General features: G+C 35.6%; 1 protein-coding gene across 5 annotated transcripts in view; it reads left to right on the top strand.

Annotated features, from left to right (window-relative positions):
• The window catches only part of LOC120631177 (protein drumstick), a 45,064-nt gene that overhangs the window by 5,469 nt on the left and 17,416 nt on the right, over nt 1-22,179 (top strand). Inside the window, exon 1 of one of the 5 annotated variants that reach the window (XM_039900643.1) lies at nt 13,597-13,622. The exons of the other annotated variants lie outside the window; for them this stretch is intronic. The gene's annotated coding sequence lies outside the window, so the exon portion shown is untranslated. Of the gene's footprint in view, nt 1-13,596; nt 13,623-22,179 lie in introns of those variants that run through there. 5 annotated transcript variants of the gene reach the window in all.

The following is a 22,179-nucleotide window of genomic DNA, read 5'->3' as shown; positions in this document are numbered from 1 at the left end:
TTTTATGAAATAACTCGCACCCGTCTTAAGCACCATTGAGTGTCCGATCAGGTCCATTTTATAACGATTTATGGTTTATTTAACAATAAAAGACCATTCTTCAATAGTATTGAAAAAAAAAACTGGCGTTCACATTATTATAGAATTCGGTATGGGCTAATATGTTGCATTGTTGTACAGGCAGAGCTTTGGAGTGCATGCATCATTAAATATGCTTTTTGACACCTTGGAATATTTAGTTCCCGTGAGATCTTCGTAAATGGGAATTTGTCATCGTTGAAAATAAACCCTTTTTAATGTTTTACCGTCGCTAATAGGTTAAGTTAGTGGAATATTTTTATTAAAACTGCTTTTCAGCAATTTTACTGATTTGAATATTTAAGGCTAACATTTAAAATCTAAGTAAGATATCCGTGATAGTTAATATATATTTCTTAAGTTATTTACGCGATATCCTCATAACAATATATTGTATTATTGATGTTATTAGGTTATAAGTTCTAGCTCCTGTTCTTATAAATATCTATTCTTAATACCGAGTCATTAAGACTTAAAAAAAAATCGATGCACTAAAACGGTTGATTACAAATCACGAACAAAATGAGTTAACAATAAAACCACAAGGAAAATACTTAATATCTTTATACCTTTAATGTTCGGCTAATTCACATGCTTATACAATGCCAAAGGCAGTTAAAAACATATCTGTAATTACTGGCTTCGGCCTTTATAGGCAAAGAGCTGGTAGTGCTAATTTCTGTGTCGATATTAATTTTATGTAGTATTTAAATTATTTTGTAACTAACAAATTGCAAAATAAGGACTATTAGTTTTTCACTTAAGGATGAATTAATAATCAAATAGCTACGTTAATGAAAAACTCCTTGAGGTAGAATGTAATAAAGCTTGTAGAAATCAGTGAATCTAATCTAAATAGGCCTATGGCATGCTCTTATAATTCCTTTGTTGTTCGCATTACTGTGTTTACTTAAAAGTAACGCTACTAGAGTTTTAAACGTGCTCCGGCCTTATTCAGTCTGGTATTCCTTTTCTTGTCATCATTAGCTTACAATTTCACTTAAAACGATTTAGTTTCTAAGAGCTAAGGTCCAAATAACGTCATTGGGTATTTTTTTTTTAAATACTGTCTTGTATAATTTCTTTATTATTTTCATAGTTGTATTTTTGGTTGTGTAATTAAAGCTAACCAGCTCTTAGGGCGGAAAGCGTATGTCGGTAGTGAATAATTATATCGCGCTCGCATTCATTGGTGTCTGAAGAATGCAAATAACACGAATTATAAAACAAAAACCACTTCAAATCATCATTTTTATTGCATCACAAAGGTTTTATGCACTATGCATATTATTATTTATATATTATTATTCAAAACAATGGTAATTTGATTATCGGTTAGACTAGAGGTGGTACCATCGAAAGTCGATTCTCCGAACCTATTCGTAAGTAGTACAAATTAAAAGATAGTCAAAGTTTTTTTTATAGTTTGGGTAGGTCTATGCCTAAGGTAAAAATGCAATTACCTTACATTTTGAAGAAATAGGTAGTTGCACAAAACCTAAACAGTAAATGATTGCACAAAAATCACCAAACAACAAGTTAAAAAATTTAAATTGTGTTTGTAACTTTTTCGGAATGCCGAGGACGCACTACGGGGTGCTCATCGCGCCACTTTCTTTTAACTTCGCCGCACGTTTTCGTTGTATAAGATTAAAATACAAAATGTTATGTCATATACCCGACCTATAGTAAGGCTTTGTAGCCCTTTTTACACAAAAAATTAGACTGAATTTTCACAGAGTTCCCTAAGGATCTATCTAATAATGACGTTATCTACCGATTGTATTTAGCTGTGTATGAATGTGTTCAATCAATATGAGTTCTGCTAATATAATATTTCAAAACTAAACTGTATATGTAAATATGCATGTTATTACCTCGCTCCATATTAAATAGCTACAAGATGTAATAATGTCCATAGACAATAATTATTCACTTATTATCTTCTAATGGTGTTATGATGTTAATTTTGTTTGATGTTTAGATTTAATATGTATGTAGAATTTAAAATGAAATAGTAAATTTCATGAAAAAATTGTAGTTGTAGCTGTAGTGCATTCAAATATATTATGAAAATTTAACTGATAGTGTTAAATACATTGAAAAATAGTTGTGCTTGCTGGCTATCCGTTAAGACTTGAATAATTTATTAAAACTATTAATTCACTTTCATTCCACATTCCAGCTTACTACATATTTGACAACTGAACTGTCCATGTAAATGTCTATGTTATTAACACATTGCACAATGTTTACGAGCCACAAGTTGGAATAATGTCCAGAGACAATGATTATTTATCGTCAGAATCGCTTTTGTCATAACGCCGACCGGACCGGAGCGATCATACGTCCATTAATTCTCCTTCGATGTTTAAATATTGATCGGGAATATGAAATTGATTATACTGTCTCGCACAGCACAGAGGTTCCTTGTTATGTTTGGTTTTACATTATTTAAAAGGTTATAATAGATGCATATTTCGTAATTTTTCTATTGTGACACTTTCAATTATTGTTCTGTGCGTTTCTTTGGTATTTTTTTGTATAATGACAACATTAACCTCATTACATAACCAGTAGGTAGAAAGTTACTAAAACGTATCAGTCATACATGAATCATTTAACAATTAATTTATTCTTTATGTACAGGAAACACATGCAAACACAGTCTGTACGAAAGTCAATAATGTACTTGTATATAGCATCCTCTTAACATAATTTTTCAGTTAGCACAAGCACCAGAATATGGCAGGAAACTTTTATTTGTAGGAGATAAAAAACAAAGGTTGGGCGAGTTTCGGTCCAGCTTATCTGCCTTACCACAATAGATAAACGAATTCCTTTCTGGGATGTGTTAAATATTAACAAATAGAACTATGTTTAGGTATTTAAGATTTCTATCCTTGTTGAGCGTTTGTGATGCAACTTAACTAAACAGTTTAAAAGTAGTGAAGGTTGGAGTAGAATAATTTTAACTTGAACAATTGCAAAGCCCTGCTTATTTATTTTTGTTCTAAAATCCTGAAGGTGCTTTTGACTAGTGATAAAACTTAACCAAACAGACTTAAAGTATTGCAGGTTGCAACAGTATTTGAATAAAATCAAAACTCTTATAGTAAAGTACCTACCTACCCTAACTATCAATTTTTTACTTATTTATTTTTACCTAAATCTGTAGTTCGATTGAACTACAGATTTAGGTAGTTTTATAACCACTTGGCCACTTGTTTTGGCCACTATCATCTTTTCTACCTTATCCGTTTTCTTTGAGCTTGTTAAATTCCTACATGAAAGTAAACATAAATGAAATCCAAAAAGATCTTAAGTCAACCTTTATGTTTTGAAACAAACCCTACTTAAACGTTTACCGCCCTAATGAGTTCCCACAAGTAGGTATGTATTTGTTTGCACAAATTTGCAACATTTGTACAAAAGCACTTTGTTCAATACGCTCTTTTTAATCTTTTCCTTTATCGATATCCACCTTATCTATGTTTGCGCACGGGCCAGACACGGGCAACGTTTTGTTGGACGCCTCTTTGACTATCCCGACTGATAACTTTGTTCAGCGATAAACTTTACAAATACTAAAACCATTTGCAGTAACGCCGAGCCTCGCGTGTTATCGTTTATCATTTATTATTATTTTATGGTGTAGTCATTTCAATACGTGTGTACGCGACCGTGAAATGATAGGAATCTTACACATTCTTATCGTGTAATCTAAATAGGTGTCTATTGTATTTAATTAATTTTATTCATTGTTTTGAATATATTCTTAATTTAAATGTGTTAAGGAATACGCTGTAAAGATTCTCGTTTTGACTGATCTAGGTTAATTTACCCGCGAAACTTTCATTGGTGTGAGGGGTGATACAAGATTAAAATGATTTATATGTCAAATAGTCAATAGTCAAATATATCTTTATTCAAATAGGAACATAGATGGCACTTTTGATGCGTTATTATATACAAAATGTGTACATAGCAGTGAGTAGTGATGGCGATAACTACAATCGTAAACTTAAAACTAAAGCTACGAGGGTTCCAATCGCGCCCTGGTCTAAGAAGAAGCCCACAACAAACTTAGCCGGGTGTTCTTTTTGTTATCACCATCTCACATTGTCATTAGTCATTATGTGTACGTCTACGTACGTCATATAAGATATGATTACATCTTAGGGTTCATCAACATAAATATTTCTCTTCATTGCAACATGAAAATTAAAGTACTACGAATAGTCTCACAACTGATATTAATTTTTAAATTGTAGGTATTCCACACCCTACCCGTAAAAGATTAGGCACTTTGCACGTTCATTCAAACTGTAGTCCATTCAGCCGATTGTTTGCTAAGGCCAGTTCACACCGGCGCTATTTGACCATAACATGGTGGATAGCGCCACAGGTGACTATACCTGACTTTTTGTGTGCTCAGCGAGTTAGATCTGTTTGGATGTTTGCGGTCATATTTTGGAGTGTTTAATGGCTGTTTGGCTTTTGATTTTTTTTGACGCCGGAATTGAGATTGCTCATGGTTTGATTTTTATGGCGAGAGGAAGCGTCTTGCATTTTAACTTTTGATATTAAGGCAGTTTAAAGCGTTCGGTTCTTACGGATATTTTGTGTTCAATCACCCAAGTGGTTAAATTTATCTGTGATTAAAATTGAACAAAGGTTTTAAATTATCAAAAGTTTTTATGTACCTACCTAAATAGCTCATGCCTTAATAAATAATTTTTAAGTCAGTAAAATGAGGCTAAATTGCGAGAATGAAAAATTAGTTTTTCTGGTTTTCCGTCTTATAACAATATAATTTTAATTAGACATGTTTGCATTTAGTATCAAGTTCCCAGCTAACTAAAGACACAGCTGAAATAGCGTATGAATTGTTCAAATAAATACTAAGGCTCAATTATAGTAGTAGTAGTAGTGTAGTATAAAATAAATGATAAAAGCGCCCCATATGAAAAAACCTCCGAGCTTCAGGCAGAAGAAAGTTCCTCCCACGCCGCGCCGGCACGGCAAATAAAAAAGTTAAAATTCATTTTTCGAATTCCCCAATCGGCCACCGAATTACACGCCACGCCTCCGCGTTCTGATTGGTGAACAGTAGCCGGATTAAATTTTTTCACCGTGTACGAGCATAATCTACGTGTTTGATAGATAACGTTAAAAAGGAAGATTTGAGTGTTTTACTATACTTATACATTAAGCGGTGGCTTCTTAAGCTATGGATGTATCCACTTATTGTACGATGTAAATAAATATCAACCGGTCTAAAAATAAAAATTAGAAACAAAAATCTGTTGTAGAAACGTGTTGTTAAAATAGATTTCTATTGATAAAAATTCTTGCAGCCTAGGGTGTTAGGGTTCGCAAAATTTGAAAAGTAACAGAAGGATTGACTTAAAGCACACAACGTTTAATTTCTATAACGTTTCAAATATGAGCCTAATTTATAGAAGAGCTTGGGGTGTTCAGCTAATATGTAGTTAAATGAAACTTACTTAATAGCATTTTAGTCTGAGGTCTTATAGTACATATGTAAATTGAACATAAGAAATCTTTGGTTGGATGTTGGGAACAACAGTAAATAAAAAATTGAAAAGTTACAAGCACTAGTGTGTTATATTGGTAATTTTTATTGCTAATAAGAAGCGTTAGTAACATTGTTAAGTTGTTAAAACTTAACGAACGCTTTTTGTACAGTGAAAACCCGATCAAAAACATCCATCATCGAATTGAATATTGACCTACAACCAAGACCATGAGATGAAGCCTTAGGGGCACCCATGTTTTAATTATGTACGCAGACGTTATGTTTGGTCACGAACTATAATAATACGACCTCCTTTGAGACAAGCGGGGCCCTTAACTCTTCTTTAATTGCTATTTTGATTGGTCAATTCCTTTTGAGTGCCTATGCGAAATAAAGTTCTGTGTATGTCTTAATTAACAATGATATTGACTGCATGGGATTGTGACATTGCATTAAGAGCGTGACTTAAACAGATTTGATTTTAGTACCTATGCACCGTTTCAATTTAATTGCAACATTTTTATTGCAACTTTTGACGATTTCTATAGGTAAATTTAATTTTATATTTTTATGAAAGTTTTATACCTACACTTAAGTTAAATGACAGTAGATACAAACTTGGTGTTGTTTTTATAATAATGATAACGTACATGTTTTCTTGTTATCCTAAATTAATCTTAAAAAAATTTCATTATATTATATGAATACTTCTTCAATGTTTAATGCTTGTATTCCATATTTAAATTGTTATCGCAGAAGTAGAGAATTTTCCATTTCCATTTTCGAATCGACCAATCACGAGTTATAAATAAATACGAATGAGTTGAGCCACTGTTAATAACAGTGCTCGATTTCTCCCGCGGCTTTGATTGGCTGCCGCGTAAACCAGTAGCCGACTCGCACACACGCATGATATATCTATATATGAGTGTGTATGTATCCCCCAAGGGCGTATATAAGTTTTAGGTCGATAATTCTACTTCATACGTACGCATATGCATAACGAGTCATTTTTCAAAATGATGGCCTTATTTTAATAGCTCAGCTTAGGTGGTATAGGGTTAAACGAAGGTATAATTCTATATATCATCATCAACATCCTAGAAAGGCCTCTCCCTCTACTCTAAAGAGTTTGCCCATAATCACCACGCTGGACGTGTTATCGCAGTAGATGATATTAGTAGCACAGAGGACGCTGCTGCCCGATATCTGTTATATACCCTTAATCGCCTCGTACGAGACCCGCGGGAAGAGGAGAGGTGGTGACAATTACTGTGTTCTGATCTGCTGTCACCACACAACAAAATTCTATATTAATATTTCTGTATAGAATGTTGTCATGTGGTATTAATATTACATGCGATTCAAATGAGAAACCCGGATGGGTATCAGACCGTTCATTTTCATAGCTTAGCTCAGTTGATAAGGGTGGATTGACCCTAACGTTTTTAAGGGTTTTTATATTTGTTTTATTTATTCCACTACAAGTTAGCCCTTGTCTGCAATCTCACCTGGCTGTAAGCAGTGGCTTGCCATACATGCACAAAAGCACTGAATACCCTAACATTGATATATAACCAAGAAACCCAATGCACGCCACTGGTTGTAAGTGATGATGCAGTCTAAGATGTTAGCGGGCTAACCTGTTAGGGAGTATGGTAGTCTTACCCTAATCGGTTTCTACGCGACATCGCACCGGAACACTGAATCGCTTAGCGGCACGTCTTTGTCGGTAGGGTGGTAGCTAGGCTTTGCCAAAGCCAGACCACCAGACCAGACCAGAGAAAATTCAGAAATTATGAATTCCGAAATTACCCCTGCTGGTAATCGAACCCTGGACCTTCTTCTTAAATTTAAAGCGTTCACCGTTGCGCCAGGAAGGTCGTGGAAAATTCGTTAGAGGATCAAAATGCGTTATTTTCAAAAGAGGTTCATATTGGTTGGCTTACTTATCTTGGGTGGCTTCAGGAAAGTTTTTTTTTTAATGTACCTACCTATAAGTACACTAAGGGGTTTTATGAATTCCCTTAAGCATCGAAATTCGAACGAGCTAATTAGGTAGGTGTAAAACTCACAGATTATAAGAGCGATAATTTTCATAGCCTTACTTATTTATATTATCAGTGTAGTGTAGTAGTGGTAGAGGTTTTAGTTGTAATAGACCTTTTTGTGGCAGAATTCGTTTGGGGAGGTACCACCGCTATTCTTATTTCAGCCAATATCAAGGTCTGAAGATCTTGGTTGCTGGTGTAAGTAGGTACAGACACAAGAGTCTTAACACCCACGCCTCACATGATATGCAAAGTGTTGCTTCGTTTAAAGGTGATGGTTTCTAACTTAACATCAGGTGGAAACTCTGCTACGTCCATCAATTAAGTAGAACCATAAAAAAACAAAAATATAATGGTTCAACGAAGCTAGGGTTTAATATATTCACTGAAGGTTTAATATCTTTATATTCGTTAAAACTTGATGCACGTTTGTATTCCTACATGTACCTAGCATTTCATTTTCTTCACTAGCTATAAATAGATATTTTTACAGCCACATATCTTTTTTTTTGTAACCTGTATGAGATTCTGAATTTAGATTTAATTTTATGTTTCACATTTTACGTTTATTTGATAGAAATAACGAAAGAACGAAAAAATAAGAGACTGCCTTACCTAGGCAGTCTTTTGTTTTTTTATTTCAGAATTTATTATAATTTATTATAGGATCTCGAAATTAATTCATAATTATAGATTAACTATTTGTTACGTATATTTTAATAAGGAATGCATTACAGTTAAAAAGTTGTTAGCATTTATATACCTCGGTAAAACATAAGCAATCAGGCGTACAGAGGGAGGCTCTCCGCCGGGGGCTATACGGAGCGCCCAATATATCAGCCGACACTACGATTCTCGGCACAGCAAAGGAATAGAGTAGACAGTGTTACTATAAGTTATTTTTATGTTAAAACCAGCAAGCACCGGCACTTAGTTAAGTGTTTCTTTTTTCCTGCGGTGCAACGTGGACTTGTATTTAAGACAGTCCTTGCAGAGTTATTTTATTATCTAACTTAAAAATTGTTAGTTTTTATATACCTCAATAAAAAAAATGCGATCGGGTTTAGAGGAAAGCTCTCTGCCTTGAACGATACGGAGCGACCAATATATCGGCCCACACTACGATTAATGGAACGGTAAAACAATAGAGTAAACAATTACTGCTACTACAGTCTTGCTTAAAAAAATACTTTTAAAGGACCAGTCAGTCACTCGCATGAGTATTAACTGTTTTCCCGATGCATAATAAAAATTATACCTTTCCTTAATTATACCTTATTATCACGAATATTATACAACTTTTCTTATCCCTTGACTTTACATACTGATGTTTAAATGCAGTTAGTAATATTTAAAACAACGTCAGTAAATATAAAGTATTTTGGAGAACGCATGATAATGGCATGATAATGGCATGGCAATGGCAACGCATATTATTTAATTCATCTAGGAAGTTATTTCTATATTTTATAAGAGAAGTTGGTTCACTTATGTAATATAAGAAAACTTTGGGATTGAAATGGATTGAGAATATGTGGTCATACCAACAGTAATGTGTTAAACGATATTTTTTTTGTCATCGTGGTAACACCTCTATAATTGGAGTTTTCAATACGTACGCGGAGTTAACATCGTTATGCAATAATCGTTAAAACTGATCCACATTGCGGCCGTGTGCTTAGTCTTAGCTCTTAATTCCAGAGAGCAGGCATGTTGCAGGCAGGCATTTTTATATTAACAGGCTTGAGATGAATATCCTTAGGAAAAAAAACTCATACAGATGGTATTATATCACGACTTTTATGGTCAAGTGTAATTTTTTTTAAGTTTTTTGAATTGAATATTTTATATTCGACTCCACCCACGGCCCTGTTTCACTGCGCGCATACCGTTCCTGTGGGAACGCGCGGGACATAAACTGTTTCGTTATTTCTGCTCACTCGCTCATTTGTATATTATAATTTGGCCCCGCTTAGAACCTGTTTCGATTTAAATTGCTATTATGCTGGTATTATGTGCTTTAAATAATAATATGTTGAAGTGATTGACTGTTGTGAAAAAGATGCGGACGTCTATATTTATTTTGACCTCCTTTACTTAGGGTCCGTATTAATATACAGACATTGAGCTAGGTTCTTAAGTCGGTCTCAAGCACATATTGACCGATAATTGATATCCTTTTCTTAAGCTGAAGCTCCTAGATAATATTAAAACATTGTTTTCACACACATGTTCGCACTCATACTTTAAAATGTGATTTTACGTCTATATGTATAGAGTATTTAACTTTTTTTTTAATATAAACCTCTCTATCGCGGGAATCGGGGTTACGATATAAAACTAATTGGTTTTATATTAATAACCTATTTAGCTAAATCATCCTAACCCCTGAAATAGCATAACTTTTTTTTTTTTCTTTATTTATTTATTATTTAAACCTACTTTTTATTGATTGATTGTTTTCTTAGCATGATAAATTAAACACCAGTGCCAGTCGGACTTAAGTGCAGAGGGTCCCGTTTGTTGGAAAGTTGGAATTCTTTGAATAAGGAAATCGAAATGAATTTTCAAATGTTGCTGCGTATATTTATATATAATACTAGCTGTTGCCCGCGACTTCGTCCGCTTTTGTTTTTGTTTTTCGAAAGACATGTGCCTCATAAATGTGGCAGCACTTTATGTATTTAGGATAGCTAAGCCTGCTGTAAAATCGTCAAACACTTTCGTTCCCTCTACCAAGAGAACTGAGCTTATTTTCGGAATAAAAAGCATCCTATATTACTTGTAATACCTTCAGGAATATGTGTTCAAATTTTCGCGATGATCGGTTTAGAAGTTTTTTCATGAAAGCATAACAAACAAACTTACATTCACATTTATAATATTAGTAGGGAAGTAGGGATAAACTGTGGTGGCCTAGTCGTTAGGGCTTTGGCCTTCCTTTCGGGGACGGCCCAGTTACATATCCGGCACGCACCTCTAATTTTTCAGAGTCATGAGCTTTTAATTAAAGAAATTAATAAATCACTTGCTTTAAGGTGAAAAATAACATCGTCGGCAATTCTGCACGCTCGACAATTCCCCATAACGTTCGCAAAATCTAGTAATCCGCACATGGCTAATGTGGTTGTTTCGATAGTAAGAGGCTTCTGCCGTTACCACTCTACCGACAAAGACGAACCGCTAAGCGTATTAGCGTTCCGTAACGATGTCGCGTAGAAACTGATTAGGTGTATGGGTTTAATATAACTGCCATAATCAGACTGGTAAAACAGACAGACGGACAACAAAATGATTTTCTAAGGGTTACATTTTTCCATTCTGAGATTAGGAACTCTGGAAACAAAAAAAATAAATTCATATCGTACCGCGCATGTCTCAGTATTTCAACACGAAATTATGTTTATCATTCTGTTTGACATTTTTACGAACAATGAATAACAATCTTCTTCCTCTCTCTCTCACCGATCACAATCTCTGAAACGTAGAAAGAGACAGCGAGCTATTGTGAGGCTTTTCCATAAGTATAGAATGCCAGGCATGAGCTGAATCATGGTTTTATAATTACCCTGGTTGTGAATAAACCTACGACTATAAAAAGTGATTCTTGTTTTCGTTTTGCCATAGTTTGTTTGTTTGTTTGCTACGTTCGGCTCAACCACTGAACCGATCTTATTGATATTTGGTACATAAATAGCTTGCATCATGGAGACAGACATATGAGACTTTCATCCCGGGATTATAAAAATAATAAAGGGTTCGGAATGGACGGACGAAAGTGGATCCTTCATAACATGGGTTTTGAGTATATAGGTATTACCTATGTTTGACTCGACCACTAAACTAATCTTAACGTAATTAGATTAGAAATAGATTGCATACTGGAGTATTACAAAGTATATACTTTTAAAACCGAGAATTCCAAAAAAAATTGTAACACTAAGATATTGGCGGGTACAGCCGCGAGCATAGCTAGTTTCGTTTCGTTACATCCAGGAAAAAGCGAATAGATCTTAAGCTTACGAAAAAAGGTGGTTAATCATTGACTTGAAATGCTAAAAATTTAGTCGTGTTATGTAAACTAAATAATAATAATGAATAAATAATAAATATACTACAACAATACACACACCGCCATCTAGCCCCAAAGTAAGCGTAGCTTGTGTTATGGGTTTAGTACCCGACTGATGAATTTTTTTATGAATAATATACATAAATACTTAGAATATACATATAAACACCCAGACACTGACAAACATTCATGCTCATCACACAAACATTTTCCAGTTGTGGGAATCGAACCCACGGCCCTGGGCTCAGAAAGCAGGGTTGCTGCAAACTGCGCCAATCGGCCGTCGAAATAGGTAAAATAGGTTTCGTTATGGAAAACCATATTCTTTGTTTTAGTGTACAATAATTAAGTACATCCTTAACAATGAAATCGTACTTAGCGGTAGAACAGAGTCTAGAAGCTCTAGGGAATAATGAAAGATAGGTATAATTTTAAATATAACAGAACACCGGTTTGTAAAAAAAATTGTGACGCATTTAGCATTTGTACAGTTTTAATGTACTAATAAAATTAATAAAAGTTAAGATCTCGCATTTTTTTGACTAAATATATTCTTATATAATCTAAATATAATCTTGAAAAAGTTCTAGTGTTCAAAATACATAAGGATAAAAAAAATGTCTGTTAATGCTCCTTTACACAGCGTTTAATCCAGCAATCTATTTGATGAAAGTTTATATCAATCAATAAAATGTCTTATTATTTATCAATTTCATCATCATCATCATCATCACATCCACCGATAGACGTCCACTGCTGGACATAGGTCTTTTGTAGGGAGTTCCAAGTTCCACGATTCTGAGCCGCTTGGATCCAACGGCTACCTGCGACGCGCTTAATGTCGTCTGTCCACCTCGTTGGGGGTCGACCAACGCTGCGCTTACCAGTACGGGGCTGCCATTCCAGCACCTTGGGACCCCAACGTCCATCCTTTCTCCGAACTATGTGCCCGGCCCATTGCCACTTAAGCTTCGCGACTCGTTGAGCTATGTCGGTAACTTTGGTTCTTCTACGAATCTCCACATTTCTGATTCGATCGCGTAGAGATACTCCGAGCATAGCTCTCTCCATCGCCCGCTGAGTGACTCTAAGCCTTCTTATGAGGCCCATTTATCAATTTACGAAAACTTAAACACTTTAATATAAAATTGAAACTGTTTTATTAATAGTTTTTTTATATTAAAAGTACAATTTCTGAATTTTCTTTTGGCTGGTCTCGTAGGAAGCTTCAGCCGTCGCTTGGTACGAAACCGATTATGGGTAACTATTGATACCCCTAACATATTAGACTGTTACCATTTGAACCAGAAGATAAGATAGCAATCAGGGGCTAACTTGTAGTAGAATAAAAAAAAAAGTGTGTAGTCTATGTCAAAGTAGGCTCTGGACGATGATGATAAAATTACCTACATTACAAGTAACCATGCAATAATAATGGATGACAAATATTCACACATCCAATCACCCAACAATAAAGCACCAACATAGACAATTGCACAAATAAGACGGCACATGCACTGACAGGGCCAACGTTTGTTCAAATTCCAAGAAGGCGGACGCCGAAAGCCGAATGGACTCACGCTGACTCGGCACTCAGCCTCGTGAAAGACGAACAATGGCCTCAAAGCGCGGTAATAGACCGTATTAGATGCGCGCATAAAGGCATTGACACAATAACTTGATAAATACTGCCTTTGAACGAGACGCGTGTAAATCGCCCTTTATGAAAGTTTACATTGTTCTCTTTTTAATCGAGTGTATGGTTGATTTGACAGATTTTTACCATTGCGTCTGTTTTGTCTGCAGTGGTGGGCACAATGTTTGAGACCAGGGGACCAGACATAATGACGGTAGGCATAATCAGGAAGACATAATCAGGGTAGGCATAATCAGGGAAAACATAATCAGGGAAGGAATAACCAGAGTAATAGAGTAGCATAACCAGGGTAGGCTTAATCAGGGAAAACATAATCAGGGTAGGAATAACCAGAGTAGTAGAGTAGCATAACCAGGGTAGGCTTAATCAGGGAAAACATAATCAGGGTAGGAATAACCAGAGTAGTAGAGTAGCATAACCAGGGTAGGCTTAATCAGGGAAAACATAATCAGGGTAGGAATAACCAGAGTAGTAGAGTAGCATAACCAGGGAAGGCTTGATCAGGGAAAACATAATCAGGGTAGGAATAACCAGAGTAGTAGAGTAGCATAACCAGGGTAGGCTTAATCAGGGAAAACATAATCAGGGTAGGAATAACCAGAGTAGTAGAGTAGCATAACCAGGGCAGGCTTAATCAGGGAAAACATAATCAGGGTAGGAATAACCAGAGTAGTAGAGTAGCATAACCAGGGTAGGCTTAATCAGGGAAAACATAATCAGGGTAGGAATAACCAGAGTAGTAGAGTAGCATAACCAGGGTAGGCTTAATCAGGGAAAACATAATCAGGGTAGGCATAATCAGGGTAGGCGTAAACAGGGTAGGCATAATCAGGGAATAAATAATCAGGGTAGGTATAATCAGGGAAGACGTAATCAATGAAGACATCATTAGACACAACTTAGAAAGTCTTAACACCTACGCTTCATTGGCGATGGGCCACCATAAGATAGGCAATCTACTCATTCCATCATTTCTTATTCTTATATTTTTTTTTAAATAAAAACAACAACCTGTGATATAATTTTTGTAACGGTAACTAAAAACAATTTTAAAAGAAAAATTTAGCTTATAATAATTTTTAATCTACCGTTTAAAAAAGGAATCCTTTTCAAATTCATAATAGCCAATAAAAAGTGCGCCCGTCCGAGTTATGAATACGCTCAAATTAACGATTCGCCTTTAAGACGTAAGTGATAAATTTTAATTACACGATAGGTAGGTACTTGCGCATGTGAAAACATCTTAATAGCTATTTTACAACGTTTGATCCTTGATTTGATAGTTCAGTGAATGAATAAGTTTGATAGATTTCTGAATTTACTGCTTGCTTTAGTTTTTTACAACATGTGAAGCCTATACACTACGGGCAAAGTACTGAACTTATTAATGGTTATCGATGGAAAACAAGTAGTGTAAAGCTCTTTATGTTTATTGGCGGAGGTTAGCTACGTTACTATGTTGTTAACAATCGTGTGCTCGGTACGTTTGTGGAATTTTGCGTAATTAACTTTAAAGTGGCAGTTTTTGTGGAGATCATTAGGGTGTATTCTGTATTCTTTAAGCTCTGCATACAATAACGCCGGTGCGAGATTACCTGCGTTGTAATGAGTCGGATGTATGGAATTATGTTGATGCGCATATTGTATGAGATATCCGTACTAATAGTAATTATGGAGTTTTTTTCGTTTGTATGTTTAAACGCGCTTTTTTAACTAAGTACCTACTCTGTCTGATTAAAAAATCTTTTATTGCATTTAAAGGTCTATTTATTGAAAAAGGTGATAAACATAACATCACGCTACGATTCTAGCAAGGGACGGGTGAAGCGACGCGTAGTGTAAAAGTTGACAAATATAGTACGGAGAACTCTCAGTAATTTATATATTTAAACTCTTTATTTGTTTCTTTTTTTGTTTCTTTTAACAAGTTAAGAGAAACAAAAAAAGACACTTTAAGTAGTAGGAAGGTTAAGTAGCGATCTCTGGCTTTAGTATAAACTGTAAGCTGAAGGTTTGTTTTATGTTCCAATGAACTTACGGGCATTAGCAAAAAGATCCGCTTCAATTAACAGTTTGTTTTTCCTATAAATATACTGGTTTTTGTACATTTTTTTTAATAGGCACAATGATTACATTATCTTAGCTTTTGAGTTTCAATTTGCCAACGTGAAGCCAAATTGCAATTACCTTCCAAATTGGCTTCACGTTGACCCCTTAAGGTTTGGGACCGGAGACATTAACACGAAGGTAAATGCTATTGCCTCGTGTGAAGCTCGGACGTCGGTTTACGTATTGTCTATCTAATCCAGAATCTGTAGATGGCAGATTGAGTTTGTATTTATTTATTTATTTTATTTATACACTTTATTTGTAAACCACAAATAGTAAAAAAAAAACAATGGACACAACAAAAATAAACTTAAAAAGTAGGATACAAAGGGCGGCCTTATCGCTTAGTAGCGATCTCTTCCAGGCAACCTTAGGATTAGGAAAACCAAGGGAAACCGATTGGTGGGGTGTATTATTATTATATACATACTTACGAACAATTACACACTAATACTTATCAAGATTACACACATAAAATATTAATAATAATAAATATAAAAAATAATAAACTAATATATACTAAAACATACTTAAATATGAGTAAGAGTTAATCACTGTCGTCTTGATTGTTCAAGATAATGGGCTTTAACAGCATTTTTGAATATGTCTAGTGACCTTGACTGTCGTATGCTTATTGGGAGTGCATTCCACAGTTCAGTAGCTTGAACAATGAATGAATGCTTATAAAACATAGTTTTATGAAACGGCATGCTCAAAGTCAGCGTACGACAAAAACGTATATCTGACTGCACTCCAAGAAAATTAAATTTCTCCTTTAGGTAAGAGGGAGTTTTAGGGTTAAATAACACACAGTACAGAAGCGACAGAACATGCAGATCCCGGCGACGACGAATAGGGAGCCACTTAAGCTTTAGTCTAAATTCAGATACATGATCATATTTGCGTAAGCCAAATATGAACCGAATAGCGAGATTTTGAAGACGCTCAAGTTTGTTCAGTTGGTCCTCGGTCAGGTTAAGATAGCTTGCGTCCGCATAATCAAGAATAGAGAGAATAAGAGAATGTGCCAACATAACTTTGGTCGGAATTGGAAGAACAGAACGCAGGCGACGCAATGAGTTTTTTTTGTAGATAAGGATCACTATTTTTTGTCATGCATGGTTTTGGATTCCATTGATTATTATTAACTTTGGATTCAACGGTGACTTTAAGACAGTTTAGGCTTATCTACATGATATAAGCGGAATAAAACGTCAAGATTATATCAGAAATCGCGGATTTGATAGTTATAGCTTTTCGTAGCCTTTATTCCCAGCCTGAACCTTTATCCTCAACTTTTTTATGAGTTTTACCTAGGGTCATGTTCATTAAAATGTACTCGTATCAACCTATTACTGGCCCACTACAGGACATGGGTCTCCTCCCACGGTGAGGGCTTAGACCATAGTCCACCACGCTAGCCCATTGCGGATTGGTGGACTTCACACGCCTTTGAGAACATTATGGAGAGCTCTAAGGCATGCAGGTGACCTCACGATGTTTTCATTCACCGTATCATCGAGTGATATTTATTTGCTTAAAACGCACATCTATCTATATAAAAGAGAAAGTTTGTGGGTATGTTCCGTATAGGCTCCGAAACGGCTGGACCGATTTTAATGAAACTTTCAGGGAATCTCCGGATTGACCTGGCGAGTAATCCTGTAAAGTTTGGTAACGATCGGAGCACTCCTATTTTTGAACTGACAAACTGTCAAATACAGCTTTTATTTAATATGATGATATTCTATCGTTGGGTGTACATGGGTGTAGATAAAGATCTTTACCCGCTCGAGAAGAGAATAGAAGATAATGAATACGGAGAGAAATAAATCATTTAATATATTATGAGACTTAAATTAAAAATTTATTGTTTAAACAAATTAAAGCAAAATCTAGCCTGGGTATGCTAGGGTATGCTAGTAACTTAAAAAAGTTAGAGGTGCGTGCCGGGGTTCGAACTCGGCCGCCCGAAAGTGAAGCCGAAGTCAAACCACCAGGCTATCATCGCTTAAAAAGGTACGTCTTTATAGGAAGTTGGTTAGAACGTCGTACACACCTGTAAATCCCTTTCACCGAAGTTCGATATTAATGAACGCGTTGACTCAAGCTTTTAAGACACCTGACACACCTTAGACCTCTCACCTCGAGACGAAACTGTGTGACGCATAATGTTGTTGTTTTATATTATATATTACTTATTTATTTATTTATTTTATTTATTATTTATGTACCATAAATTGTGATTGTGAACATAAGATACATGAAGTGTACAAAGGAAAGCTTATCTCTATAAGAGATCTCTTCCAGCTACCCCAGGATGTGAGTAAGATGATTTAATTGTGGTATAGGTCAAATAAAGGTACAATATATTTCATAACTACTAAGTATATTTAATATATCTAAATAATAACAAAATTCTACATACTAATACAATAACATTCGAATATACTATATATACAAAATACATAAAAATAATATAATAAATATTTATATAATATAAATATAAATATATATCTATAATAAGTAAACAGTGATAAATATACTATAAATATACTATGACAACGATAGATAATGCTCCTTTACATTGTGTTTAAAAGAGTGCACCGATCGGCAGTGTCTAATATGTTCTGGTAGTAAGTTCCAAAGGTGTGTAGCGTGGACGGAGAAAGATTTCTGGAAGAAAATAGTATTATATGAGGGGACATCAAGAGGATTTTTTGACACGCAAGACCGCAAGGGTCTCGTAGGCGGAAGACATAGCTTTATACGCTCACACAAATATCCAGGAGAAGAAGAATTATATAGGATGTTGTAAAGGACAGTTAAAATATGCACATTCCGGCGAAAACGAATTGGCAGCCACTTTAATTGACGACGAAAATCAGAAACGTGATCGAATTTGCGCAATCCGAAGATAAAGCGAATGCACAAATTCTGAAGTCTTTCAAGTTTGTCAAGTAGCTCTTCAGTGGCATCCAAATACTGCCTGGTGGATAGCCTGTTCGAGTATCTGGGTACGATTCCCGGTCAGTCGAATAATTGTTAAGTATTTTATTAAATTGATGAATTTCAATTTACGCCTATATAAATAAATTGCCTAATTTGAAATTAAGTTAATTAAGAAAACTATAAATTTTGTATTATGGGTTCGCCTGACTGAATATGTTACGATTTTCTAATTTGCTGAGATATTTTATCACCCGGGGGGAGACCCGTGCCCTGTAGTGGGCCGGTAATGAGTTGAGAATTAATATGATGATGATGATTTAAACAAAAGAGTTTTTTTTGTGTAAAAAAGCAATACGGGATAAGTCCAGAGTAAGGAAATTAGCGCAGTTCACCCCGTGCCTCGGAGAGCACGTAGGTATAGTCGTGTCATAGTGATAAATATTGGGCAGCTTATAATGCCAGTGCTTAGTAGACTAAGCAACCACTCTACATGGTATATTATGTGACAAAATATCTAACACTAAACCTTGTGATACGTAACCACGTCACTAACGGAACATAAATAAAAACCATAGAGTTCATCCGAAAATGTATCTGTCTGTTTGTTAAACTCAACAATCTTGATGACTTTTCGCATATCATTTGGCAAGCTCGCATCCTCGAAATGGACACAGCTTACATTTTAGCCAAAAAATCAACAGGATCCCTGGAAAATTAAAAAAAATAGCCTTTGTTACCTTTACATGACTTCATAGGTTAGGATTTATCCCGGGAAAAGTAATCCCCGAAAAAAACACGGACGAAGTTGCGGGCACCTGCTTATACAGAATAAGAAGGAACACAACGTTTGAATTGTTATCAATTCTGTGACATAGTTGGCGATGGAATTTTACAACTTAAATTGTACCTTACTTAACATGTTATTATTGTTAAAACCCATGACGATTTGTTTCGGCGAAATAAATTTGCCAATTTAACTTAACAAATGTTCGATTAAATTTCTAATTAAAACAGCACCTGTACCGCGAACGGTATGAATCAAGAGGTCAGTAGTTCAACGTTTATGAATCAGAAATCCGTAGAACGTACGTCAATATAACGCAACTTAAAGTTTAAAGGGGTCAATACACAGAGCATTGAATCGCTTGGCAACCCGTCGCATGGATCGCAAGAGTATGCCCATACCTATATCTGCATCGCACGCGGTTTAGGAGATCGCATGCAATCTGGTGCAATTCCACTAACAAGTACACTCGCGTGTTTTACTTGTACAAGTCTTGCACGAGTTTTACTAAAAACAACTAGCTGTTCGTTCGCCCGTTTATTAAGGTTTTTTACAACTCCCGTGGGATACGATTGTTTCCCTGGGATAAAAAGAGCACAGATCGATACTAAGCGATGAGGCCGCCTTTTCTTTTTTTATTTTTTTTACTTGTAGTGTGCAAATAAAGAGTACAAATAAATAAATAAATAACAAGTAGCCTACATTACTCTCTGTCCTATTAACTAACTAACTTTATGCCAAAATAAAGTTGATTCGTTGCTTAATTAGGCCGTAGCGAAAGGACAAACAAACAAACCAAGACACTTTCGCATTTATAATATTAACAAGGATTCGTTAGGTGACTGGTCTCCTCGTTAATGCTGCTATAGTCTAAGATAGTAGCGTATGAACCTGCTAGGGTATGACAGTTATATTAAACTCATAACCCCAATCAGTTTCTACTTGGCATCGTACCGGAACGCTATATCGTTTGACGGTACGTCTGTTAACATTCTACCAGGCCAGAGATGGAACCGGGACCGCCTCGTTATGCTCCACACAGCTTACCACTCGGCCAGGAAGTTCCTCGAATACCATCTATATATTGCACGTGTTATTGGTGCGAGCTACTTGCACAGCATACTGGCACAAGCAGTAGTAGTTCTTTTTGTGACAGAGGGACTCGTCCGGGGAAGTACGCCATGCTTATTACTACTTGCCAGTGACATGCGGCTTATAACCTAAGCCTTTGTTGATGGACGCATGGCGGCCTTTGAAGAACGTGTTCGTTGCATGCCCTTCGAAGTGTCACTTTGTTTATAGACGATGACTTTCCAGTTGTTATCAGGTATGCCATCTTCATCCATCATGCTTGCATCCATCCATCAATAAGATTTTCAATAAGTTAGTGATCCGGTCCTTTTACTTGCACGAGCTTTCTGTGATTCGACGTCCCGATGCAAACGAGTCATAGCGATCGATCGCAGCGATCGATTGGAAGCAAATTGCCTGAGAATGATGAGCTTAAATTAGACCGTGATTCATGCGAAAGATCCGCCTTAAAACAAATGACACGGATAGATCGCAACTAGATATGATATTTTTTCGGCATTCGTTTCGGTGACCACAGATATAAGTCATAACGTTTTTGTTTATAAGGAAAATATCTGCCTCACAGTATGTGGTCTGATACCTATTGTTATATTAATAAGTTATTGAATTCTTTGTAAATTTTTAGAGTTCCTTAATCGGAAATAGCGTATAGTCTAACCCTAACATAGTTTTATCATACCTGCCTTCTTTTGACTTTATCTACCCTCCTTATCATAAATAAGAGACTCTAAATTAATATGTAGTATATCCACCGTGGTTTCTAACTCAACCAAACCATATATAAATTGAGATAACACATCAGTGAACCCACTTTGCATGCTTTAATTCCTGATTTCACTTTAGCCTTGCTTTAGATTTTTTCCTTTAGTGGTAAGGCTACGGAACCTTTACTCAAGTCGTTGAAGGCACGTTTACAATTTTTTTTAAATATAAAACACTGACAATTAGTCAGTGTTTATGTTAATAATTTCGTCATTTCAACAATGCTGTTTGTTTACCTATAATTGATAAGTAGTTATCATTATGATCAGCTTATTTATGACACACTGCTAGACACGCTTCCTTAATCCCAGTCCTGCATAAGTTAGTTCCGCCAATATCATGTCAGGGAGGATCATAATCATATTCTTACAACAAATAGTGCCAATACAAGCCATATAGAGGCAAGGGCAATTTTGGAATTTATAATTTCTGAATTTTCTTTGATCTGGTTTGTTGGGAGGCATCACTCGTGGCTAGTTACCATCCTACCGACAATGACGTGCCGCTAAGCGATTTAAATTTCCCTTACGATGTCGCGTAGAAGTCAATTAGGCACGTTAGCCCGCTACCATCTTAGACTGCATCATCACTTTCCATCAGGTGAGATTGCAAGGGATACCTTGTAGAGAAATTTAAAAAAGATATAAGACCAATCTGAATTGTAATAAACTAACTCGTATTCGGTTGGTACGTTAAGAAAATGAATAGGTATAAGTAACTGAAGAATTGAGTAATTCAAAGTTTAGTGACATCAGCGTTTGCAGGCTGTATCAGTATCGTTAAACCATAAAGCCTTTAAATTTTCAAAATTTATTTGAACATGAATGTTGAGTTAACAGCTATTGTTACCTTAGAATGACGATAATTTCTTCAAGATGAGCAGTAAATTTAAGATAAACTCGGGACCATCTCTCATACCATAAGAGGCATTTATTTTGCTACTAAAGAGGGAACTTCGTGACTATCAGATGTTTATCAAAAGGTACCGGCAGACTGTAACCCTAAATGGTAGCTAAAATGTCGAAATCTCTACAACGGAGCTTCTTTTGCGTGCCATCGTTTCGTGATACCACGATAATG

Source organism: Pararge aegeria, chromosome 17 (genome assembly GCF_905163445.1).
Source record: "Pararge aegeria chromosome 17, ilParAegt1.1, whole genome shotgun sequence".
NCBI lineage: Eukaryota > Metazoa > Arthropoda > Insecta > Lepidoptera > Nymphalidae > Pararge > Pararge aegeria.
The sequence above is the reverse complement of the archived record's forward strand: the minus strand, read 5'-3'. Positions and strand labels throughout refer to the sequence as shown.